The following is a 9,642-nucleotide window of genomic DNA, read 5'->3' on the forward strand; positions in this document are numbered from 1 at the left end:
TTCACCAATGACAACAAGCACTAAAAAGTATACTAAAAATAACCCCAAAACCAAAAATGGACAGACAGACCCTAGGACAAATGGTAAAAGCAAAGCTATACAGACAAAATCACACAAAGAAGCATACACATACACACTCAGAAAAGGAGAAAAAGGAAAAAAATATATTAAAAAAAAAAGGAAGAGAGCAACCAAATCAATAAACAAATCTACCATTGATAATAAGCTCTAAATACTAAACTAAGTTAAGCATAAAACCAGAAACAAATTAGATGCAGAAAGCAAACCCCAAGTCTACAGTTGCTCCCAAAGTCCACAGCGTCAATTTTGGGATGATTCGTTGTCTATTCAGGTATTCCACAGATGCAAAGTACATCAAGTTGATTGTGGAGATTTAATCCTCTGCTACTAAGGCTGCTAGGAGAGATTTCCCTTTCTCTTCTTTGTTCACACAGCTCCTGGGGTTCAGCTTTGGATTTGGCCCTGCCTCTGTGTGTAGGTCGCCTGAGGGTATCTGTTCCCCGCCCAGACAGGAGGGGGTTAAAATAGCAGCTGATTAGGGGGATCTGGCTCACTCAGGCCAGGGGGAAGGAGGGGTACAGAATGCGGGGTGAGCCTGTGGCAGCAGAGGCTGGCGTGACGTTGCAACAGCCTGAGGCATGACGTGTGTTCTCCCGGGGAAGTTGTCCCTGGATCACGGGACCCTGGCAGTGGCGGGCTGCACAGGCTCCTGGGAGGGGAGGTATGGATAGTGACCTGTGCTTCCATTCAGGCTTCTTGGTGGCAGCAGCAGCAGCCTTAGTGTTTCATGCCCGTCTCTGGGGTCCGCGCTGATATCCGCAGCTCATGCCTGTCTCTGGAGCTTGTTTAGGCAGTGCCCTGAATCCCGTCTCCTTGTGCCCCCTGAAACAATGCTCTTTTACCTCCTTGGCAGTTCCAGACTTTTTCCTGGACTCTCTCCCGGCCAGCTGTGGCGCACTAACCCCCTTCAGGCTGTGTTCACGCAGCCAACCCCAGTCCTCTCCCTGGGATCTGACCTCCGAAGCCCAAGCCTCAGCTCCCAGCCCCCACCCGCCCTGGCGGGTGAGCAGAGAAGCCTCTCGGGCTGGTGAGTGCTGGTCGGCACCGATCCTCTGTGTGGGAATCTCTCCGCTTTGCCCTCTGCACCCCTGTTGCTGCGCTCTCCTCTGTGGCCCTGAAGCTCCCCCCAACCCTGCCACCTGCCATCTCCACCAGTGAAGGGGCTTCCTAGTGTATGGGAACTTTTCCTCCTTCACAGCTCCCTCCCGGAGGTGCAGGTCCCATCCCTATTCTTTTGTCTCTGTTTTTTCTTTTGCCCTACCCAGGTACGTGGGGAGTTTCTTGCCTTTTGGGAAGTCTGAGGTCTTCTGCCAGCGTCCAGTAGGTGTTCTGTAGGAGTTGTTCCTCATGTAGATGTAGTTTTGATGTATTTGTGGGGAGGCAGGTGATCTCTACGTCTTACTCCTCCGCCATCTTGAAGCTATGTCTAATAGAGATTTTTGGCATTTCTGCCTATAGACTTACTTTCGAGAATTTGTTCCTTTGACGTATAATTTGTTTATGTTGGTAGAATCATTGAGAATGATTCTCTGGCATCAGTATTTTTTAATCATCATGTCACAGGTGAAACTAATACATGGCCAAGGCTGTGAATCATTTTTCAGGCCAGTGGTTCTCCGATTTTTTGTGCATCAGGGTCACCTGGAAGACTTGTTAGATTGGTGAGCCTGACCCCTGGAATTTCTGATTTAGTGGGTCGGAGTGAAGCTCCCCAAATTTCTAACAATTTCCCAGGTGATTCTGCTGCTGCTGGTACGGGAGCCATCCTTTGAGAACTTGTGATTTAGGTTATAGAGATCCCTTCTCCTGAAGGAGGCTTTTTGACTCCTGAGATCTAGGTAAACATTTGCTTAGGGTTATCAAAATTCCATGCCCATAATTTTGACAAATTCTGGGGTGGGATTTATGTGCTCATGTGCCCTCCTGTCTTCTCTTGCCTCTTGGGCTCCTGCTCCCTTTCACATGATCAGTGTTAACTCAGCCTCTTCTTCTTGTTCATTTGTGAGCAAAACAGACTTCAGCAGAAATGTTTCAGGTACCCTAGGAAGGGCTTATAGCACTTTCACAAGTTCTTCCACTGGCTCCCCAGTAGCCTTCTCACCTTGCTGGCTCCAGCCTCTCTCCATTTTTCTGTCGTCTCTCTTCTCTCCACTGTCTTCCTTATTCACTTGTCAGGAGGAAGAAAAATCCATCCTTGTCTATGAAAATTGGCAGAACTATTACATGTTATTCTGCAGATTCTTTTCTCTTGCAAGAGTCTATCAAGATATTACCCCAGGGACTTCCCTGGTGGTCCAGTGGTTAAGAATCCGCCTTCCAATGCAGGGGATGTGGGTTCGATCCCTGGTCAGGGAACTAAGATCCCACATGCCACGGGGCAACTAAGCCTGTGTGCCACAACTACTGAGCTTGCGCGCCTCAACTACAGCCAGCATGCCACAAACTACAGAGCCCACGCACCACAAACTACAGAGCCCACGTGCTCTAGAGCCCGTGCACCACAACTAGAGAAGAGAAAACCCTCTCGCCACAACTAGAGAGAAGCCTGCACACCACAACGAAGAGCCCACATGCCACAACTAAGACCCGATGCAGCCAAAATGAATAAAGATAAATAATAAATAAATAAATCTTTTTTTTTTTTTTTTTAATAAAGGTATTATCCCAAACTAAGATGGTTCCCTTCTGGGAGTAATTCTGGTACCAGATGTTAAGATAATGATTACTTTTACCTCATTATTATTAAATACACATCAAAATGATAACACTGTAACAATTATCTGGATTTATCTACTTTTACCATTTTTCTCAGAATCTCAGAATGAAGCTCTGACATCTTTAAATCTTTTCCCTTGTCATGTTTACTTTTTTACTTTATTTTTATGGTCTGGAAATTGTATTAGGTGTCTTCATTGTGTGTGTTTCTGGAAGGTCCATTTGTAGTCTCAGCCTGGTTGGGAAGGCAGGACCAGTAGGTGAGGAGCGATGGGGTGGGGTTAGTGGATATGCAGGGCCAAGGTAAATTTGAGGGTTGAATTTTTGTAAACTTTGTAAAAAGTGCATTTCACAATCTATTCTAATAACCTTTTGTCCTTTCTTCTTTCCAGGGTTTGCTCATAGGCTAATTATTGTCATATTAGTTTGGAATGTGTGAAATTCAGTTTCTGCAAGAATGTCACCCTGGATGTGGTTAAAAAACTTTGTAAAAACTGTCGATGGTAAGAGAATGTTGATTTTGGCCACTTGTGTCTCTTTCAGTCCCAAATGCCGTTATGAAGTGAAGAGGAAACGTGATATTAGCTGTGCATTGGTTTGTGCTTTATAAATCCTCATGGTTGTTTCCATTTTATTAACAGAGTTCTAGCAATCATTAAATATTTCCCAGAAAATAGCTTCTGGTAACTTTATTTAAGACTAAACCAAGGTAACTCATAGCAGACCACTGTGGCTTCCCCTCCCTTGGTCCTAGCTCCCACTTGCCTCCTTCCTGGGCTGCTCATGTTATATGGGGCGTGTAGGCTCAGCTGCTGCCCTGGAGGAACCCAGTGGCTAGGATGGGGTTGAGCTTAGTTAATTTTGTAAACAAACAAATAAATGTACCTAGGCCCTGAAAAAAAGAAAAAAAAAAGAGACAAAACCAAGCTTTCATGACATCTCAAATGTACTTTGGAATTCACAGAAAAGTTCAGAAAAAATATTTGGAAAACTTAAATGAAATACCTTTCAGTTATTTCAGCCTCTGTCCTTGGAACACCATTTACGAGAATTATACAAGCTAAGGAAATAAAAAGATTTCAGGAGTTACCAGAGTTGAAGCTACCATTTCAAGTGTTCCATATTTCAAGAATTATTTTATTAGTCCTAGTCTACTCTCTGAAATCTGATCTCTTTGAATGAAATCTAAGATTTTTGTAATAATCTTTCATGAAATGGAGGAATCCATGGAACAAATAGGGGAATGCATAGAACAAATACTTGTATATGGGGCCCTGGAACTTTTTAGGTTTCAAAACAAACAACATATTGGAATAGTCTGAGGAAATCCCTTTTGCCACCTGTAAATATCTTATAAAAATTAACTAATAATTTGTTTATTACAGGAAGACATGAATTGAGAGCTTAAAAGACAATGAAATATACATTATTTTAAAAAATCATCTCTAAATGTATGGCATTCTCAACAAATGTGTTGGTGGGCAAGAATTCTATCTCATTGTACGGTGCAAATGTGACCTCTTACTTTTTTTTTTAATAAAGCTAACTTTTCATTTTATTCACTCATCTTCTATAACATTAAAGACTTACAAATTAAGGAATACATTAACAACATTAGAAATTCTGATTCTGTATTTCTAATTACTACATTAGTAAAAGATGAGTATCTTAGATCATTGCTAAGCTGAGGCTCTTGGGTATTGGTGAAAAGAGCCTTATTTGAATATCTCATCCTTTGAATTCTGAATTATATAATGCTTTCCAGAGGAATAGGAATGGTTTTAGAATTTTATAGATCTCTTTCTGACTGATCTTTTGTCTCATTTTGTACTTCTGGGAATAAGAGCTTTAATGTTTTTTGGTCTAAAAAGGATTAATATTTTAACATCTTATATAGAATTGGGAACAACTTTCATGTCACACAGAAATGTACATTTCTTCATTATTTTGCATGAATATAAATGTATCTCTGATCTAACAATGCACACACTGCATTCCCTAGAGCTAAAAGTAATTTTTGAGTATTTGAGATAAAATTCATAGGCTTCCCTAGGAAAAAATTCATTGTGGTCTTAGAATATGATCTGCCTATTGTTAGAATACAAGTTTCGGAAAAAGTTGAGTGTGTCCTGAGCAGCTCTAAAATAATTAGTAAATTGCTAACAAGGAAATATTGACATAATTATCATTCCAATATTACCAATATTAAAATGAACATAGCTGCCTAATAGTTGTTTATAATTATTTATAATTTATAAACCCTGCCTGCTGTCAAAAAGGCTTTGGGACTTTTTATGGTTAAACACACACACACACACACACACACACACACACACACACACACATACATACAGCTGAGCAATTCACCATTATAATAAAAAAAATTTTTGATCAGAAACCAACTAGAGAAAGAGCAGAAATGGAACCGAGGTCAAACTGAGTCCCTCAGTTTAACACTAAACGTAAGCTGAAATCACTGGCAGGGAAATAAGATGGGAAACATCATGAAACCTTGGTCCTTTTTGCCTTCTAAAAGGAGGCTTGGCAATTCTTCATTAAAGGGAAAATTAATACATTCTAAGCAGAATTTATCATAGGATTCTTCTAAATTGCTGAGGAACCGAAAAACTTAACAACCAGACAAAATTGCACAAGATTCTGGTCGGTTGGTATTTTCTTATTTTAAAAAATGTTAAATAAGTTACCATTAATAAAATTTGTGCATTCTTCCTTTATCCTATCACCATTCCCTTGTGATGACTTTAATTATTCTCCTGTAAGTTGAATTATTATGTTTTTATTGGGTTTGAAGAATTTTTAGAGGCACCGAAGCTACCTTCAGGGTAGAAGAATGGTTTGAAATTAAGACGATTCTTTGCCAATGCATTACCTTCCTTCACATCTTCAAACAGAGCAGGGTTAGCAAACTTTCTTTGTAAAGGGCCAGGGAATAAATATTTTAGGCTTTTCAGGTCATATGTGTCTGTTGCAGCTACTCAGCTGTGTTCCTGTAGCGTGAAAGTGAATCGGCAAGACCGTGTTCCAAAAAATCTTTATTTATGGGCAGTGATTCTCTCTCACAGCAGGGCCTAATACCCTTCCCTTTGGAACACAGGTGGTCTTTAACTTCAGAAATTCTCACTATTCCTTCACTTATGGGACAGATTTAAAAAAATATCTCTGTTTTCTCAAGTTTGATGGCATCTCCTTTGAGAAACATAAAGTACAGGTCAAGGTTACTTTAAAGACTTTTCATGCATTTAACATGCTTTGAATCTAGGCTCAACTGTATCTCCTCCACATAATCTATGGCCTTGTCTTTTCTTTTTTTATATTGAAGATTCTCCATCTTTGCAGCTGTACCATCACTTCTGACCTGTGCAAAATAAAAGAAGCTTACGAAAGAGTCAAAGTAGTTCACAACATGACTGCCCTTACCTGCTAATGTTTTCAGGAAAATAGCATTTCTAGCAACAAAGACTTTGAAAATATACTTAGTTAAATATGCCCAGAAATTTTCCCAATTAAAATAAGATATAAGATTTTTTGAAGTAACCTTACTTTATTCAGTATTTTGAGTCATAGGTTGATCAATAATACAGACATCACTTTAAGTTCTGCCAGCTGTAGATATAAATTATTTTAAAATTTAGATGGAGATAGGTAAGCAAGAGGTAACTGCACATGAAATTTTGACATCTCATACAAAAATAATGCATTTTGCATGCCAAACATCTCTGCCCTCTCCACCCATCTAAATAATGATAAAGTAAAAAAGTACAGAATTTTAAGTGTTTGTATTTTCTTGCTTGCTTGTAATGCATTTAAATTTTTACCTGAGATTACTACGGTACATTGCAATCTACTTTTCTTCAGTCACTCAATATATTATGAGACAAGAATAAGTTGGATAACTCTGAAAGGAATATTTTCTCTCTTATAACTCACAAATATTTAATTGTATACACTCTGGTTTTATATGTACTACAGTGTACTACAGCAATGTCAGATGTGTTGATTTCAGCAGGACTTGTGTCAGGGCATTGCAGTGACTTCTAGGTAGCCCATGTATTCCATAGGGCCCTTTCACAAACTGCAGACAATGCCACACCCTTAGACTTGAGTTACTGTGGAGAATATTTCACGCCAAGGAAATAGTTGTGCACTGCCTTTAGCTGTTTATGGATGCTAAAATAGAAAATAAATGCCTCCTATTTCTTTTTTCTCCTCTCTTTCCTCTAATTTTTCAAAATAGTAAAGATAGATTATGTAACCTTTGCCTTCCCCTGAGTATATTTCTAGGGATATTCAAAAGCATTCCTTAGTACCTTGTGAGGTACTTTAAACACTTAAAAATACGAAAAGCAACCCAATAGGACTCCTTTACGAATCTTTTTATAAGCTGAAGAGTCCTTTCAAAATGTGAGTGATTCCTCAATAGACCAGACTACAAAGTCCAGAAATAAACTCAAATACGTACAGGAATTTAGTATATGCTAAAGGTGGTATTTAAATCCATGGCGAAGAGATTGTTGTATAAATGGTGTTGAGACAACTAGGCAGAAAATCAGAAAAAAATAAAGTTGAATCTACAACTCACACCTGACCCAAAATAAATTCCAGATGAATCAGCGTTTTAACGTGAAAAATAAAACTGTGAAAAAGACTAAAAAAGAAAAGAAAAAAGCATTCCTGTGGCCTGAGCTGACATAGTACATGCTAAGCAATGTCCTTGTAAGTGACATGTCATAATGAAATTGTGGAAACTTTGGTAGGAAAAGCAGGATCCAACTCTTCCCCTAAGGCTGGGAAATGGTTTGGTTAGGTAGAAGTGAAAAAAGCTGAAGGATGTTTAGTATTTACATTTTGTCATGACAATAAGGAGCTATCAAGTTAGTCATGTAATCAAGTGTGGCATATTTGGGGGACAGGAGGAGCCCTGATGGAGACTAAAGGGAGAAATGTTTGTATATACAGTATAAGGTGGGACCAGATTGTAGAGGATTTTGGATGCCCAGATGAAGAGCTTACCCTTGGTTCTCTTTTTACTGGGACGCCTTTAGGGGTTGATGAGCTTGGGTGCAGGCTTTCTCAACCTCAGGACTACTGACATTTTTGACCAGATAGTTTTTTTGTTATGGGTGGCTGGGCCTGTGCATCATAGGATGTTTAGCTGCATCCCTGACCTCTACCTACTAGATACTAGCATCTCCCCCTTTTCAAATTGTGACAACCAAAAATGTCTCCAGATATTGCCAAATGTCTCCTGGGGAACAAAATTACCAGTGATTGAGAAACACTAAGCTCCAAAATGACAGAATAATTGGTGTTTAAGGGCTGTCCAGCTGTGGTTGTGTAGAACGAACAGGAGGTTGGCAGGACAGGAGCCTGAGAGAATGTGTTAGAGGCTAAGTATGGTATATTATTATAGTAAGGGCCTCCAATAAAGTACATCTCCCTGTTTTCATGACCTTGTATAATCCCCTCCTCCATTGACTTAGAGCTTGGCCACGTGACTTCCTTTGATCCATGGAATAGCAACAAACATGACACAAGCTGAGGCTTGAAAAGCATTTGTGCATTGGTACTAAACTTCTTGGAACACTGCCACCATGTGACAAAGCTAGTGTGAGCCTCCTGAAGACACACGTCCAGCTAACAGCCAGCACCAGCTTCCAGACGTATGAGTGAGGCACTCTTAAGGCCACGCAGCCAGAGTAAAGCTACCATGACTATATGATCCCAGGCAAGCCAGCAGAAAAACCATCTACCTGAGCCCTGCCCAAGTTGATGGCAGTGAGATTATGCAAATAAAATGGTTGCTATTTTAAATCACTAGGTGTTTGTTGTGTTGTTATGATAACTGTTGTGATAACTGTCTGGAGTAGAGTAAAATCAGTGGAAATGAGAAGGCGTGTACACAGACGTTTGGAATAATCCATGTTTCTTGATGACTCCTCAGTGAAGGGGCTTATTGAAAGGACAAAGCAGGTCAAAGAATATAAGAATTTAGAATTGAGTGCAAAGGTCAGTGTGATTTAAGGAAGGAAGTTGCAAGAGCAGTCTTCAAGAAAGCATTTCTGGCAAAGCAGTTAAAAATATTAACTTATCTATTTTGAAAAATACAGATATTTATTAATTGCTAACAGAATGATAATATTTCAAAGATTCAGTTTAATAAGTATATTTGAAAAGCTTTAAAGGCATTACCGAGGTAATAAGTGGCATTACCGAGGCCACTTTTTACTTTATATGGAAAAATCAGTCTTTAGAATAAACAGGAAAGCACATAAACTCAAAATCAATAACAATTTATATTGCACTAATAATAAAATTCATTCCAATGTATTAGCTATCTACCTGTACAGAACTATATTCATTTAGCAATTAGATTGCTGACCAGGGCTTCTTAATAGAATGCCTCTCATAATTTACCAGTTAAATTTACAGATGGAGAATATCAGTGGCATTTACAGCTTGACAGATGCTGTGAGTGTTGACCTTATTTATTGTACTATTCAAGAAGAAACAGTTCTTCAGATGTTTAGCATTTAGCTTTCTGTTTAAGAACATCAGCTTGAAGAAATGTGTCAGTCAAATCCTCTATTTTTATGACACTGAAAACAATCAAAGTAATAAGCAATAGAGAGAATCCAGAATGAGAATAAATGGAATACAGAGTCATTACTAAAAGAAATGGAAATAAATAAAAAAGTCTAAAAAGTGGAGGGAACTGATGTGATAAAGTAAAAATAACTCAAATGCATTTTCACAAGCTATGAGAATCACCAAAGGGAACATATACATAAGTCATACGACAAAGTGAGGGTCTCTTGAAAATGAGAT

The 9,642-nt window shown here is 39.1% G+C and overlaps 1 long non-coding RNA gene across 1 annotated transcript in view; it reads left to right on the top strand.

The window, feature by feature from the left end:
- LOC309663859 overlaps positions 1–4,354 on the top strand; it is a 134,206-nt gene extending 129,852 nt beyond the window's left edge. The window contains exon 5 of the long non-coding RNA XR_014265501.1: positions 3,189–4,354. This is a non-coding gene — a long non-coding RNA (uncharacterized lncRNA). The remainder of the gene's footprint in view (positions 1–3,188) is intronic.
- The last annotated feature ends 5,288 nt before the right edge of the window (positions 4,355–9,642 follow it).

This window comes from Balaenoptera physalus (assembly GCF_965194825.1).
Source record: "Balaenoptera physalus genome assembly, chromosome: 7".
Taxonomy (NCBI): domain Eukaryota; kingdom Metazoa; phylum Chordata; class Mammalia; order Artiodactyla; family Balaenopteridae; genus Balaenoptera; species Balaenoptera physalus.